A 1,545-nucleotide genomic window follows, 5' to 3' on the forward strand; every position below is an offset into this window, starting at 1 on the left:
TATGGCAGTCTCTAGATGGTCCATCCTTTCGTCTCAGCTCCAGACTTTGTCTCTGTAACTCCTTCCATGGGTGTTTTGTTCCCAATTCTAAGAAGGGGCAAAGTGATATTTTCTTATTTACATTTCAAATGTTATCCCCTTTTCTAGTTTCCCCTCTGAAAATCCCCTATTCCCTCGCCTACTCCCCCTGCTTCCAACCTACCTACTCCCATTCCTGGTCCTGTCATTCCCCTATACTGGGGCCTAGAGCCTTCACAGGACCAAGGGCCTCTACTCCCCTTGATGGCCAACAAGACCATCCTCTGCTACCTATGTAGCTGGAGCCATGAGTCCCACTATGTGTTTTCTTTGGTTGGTGGTTTAGTCCCAAGGAGCTCTGGGGTACTGGTTATTTCCTTTTTGATGTTCCTCCTATGGGGCTTCAGTCCCCTTCAACTCCCTGGGTAGGTTTCTTCATTGGGGACCTTGTGTTCCATCCAATGGATGACTGTGAGCATCCACTTCTGTATTTGCCAGGCACTGGCAGAGCCTCGTGGGAGACAGCTATATCAGACTTCTGTCAGCAGGCTTTTGTTGGCATCTGCCTAGTGTCTGGGTTTGGTGGTAGTTTATGGGTGGATCCCAAGTGGGGCAGTCTCTAGATGGTCGTTCCTTCAGTCTCTGCTCCAAACTCGGATCTGAGTATGTTGAATTTTGAAAATATTTTTGAAAAAAAATATGATAAACCAAAAACAGTAACATGAAGTTAAGTAGTTTCCACTTGATATTATAAATCTGTATTAGGATCATCCATGGATCATCTGAAATGAATATATAAGAAAAAGTGTTGTAATTTGGCTAGTATAGAATGTATTGTTTCCTTACCACAAATTTTCAATGTTTTACTTTTAATTTTATGTTTTTAATTAAAATAGAATATTTTCACTTATCTCAGTCTTTCCTCCTACCAGAGCCTCCCAGCCTCCCAGTTGTCCTCCTCAGACTCCTTCCATGTATACACTTAGGATAATAGTCTCCTCTTCTTTGATATTACTGCTACACGTGTATGTATGAATTATATATATATATATATATATATATATATATATATATATATATATATATATAATACATATATATATATGTAAATAGAATACTGTTTTTGTTGGTAAAATACATAGATAAAACCACTCTGCATTTGACAAACAATAATGGGGCCCATTTCCAAAAGAAACATCTCTAGAAAATAAAGAAATTTGAAAAGAATCACAGATAATAAAAATCATTTTTCTTGCCAAAAATTAAACGGCATATTATTGGAATTTTTAAATTTTAATTTTATTTATAATTCATTTCTTTCACTCCGTATTCCATTCCCAGCCCCTCCCCATCCATCCTCTGACTGCTCCATATCTCACACTTCCTCCTCACCCCTCTCAATCTCCACGTGGATGTCTCCACCCCCTACCCCACATGACCTCTAAACTCCCTGGGGCCTCCAGTGTCTTGAGGGATCAAAATCACTTCATTGATTTTTTTTTAACTTATTAAAGAAAAATACAAAAT

This window comes from Mus caroli, chromosome 3 (genome assembly GCF_900094665.2).
Source record: "Mus caroli chromosome 3, CAROLI_EIJ_v1.1, whole genome shotgun sequence".
In the NCBI taxonomy this organism is placed as follows: Eukaryota; Metazoa; Chordata; class Mammalia; order Rodentia; family Muridae; genus Mus; species Mus caroli.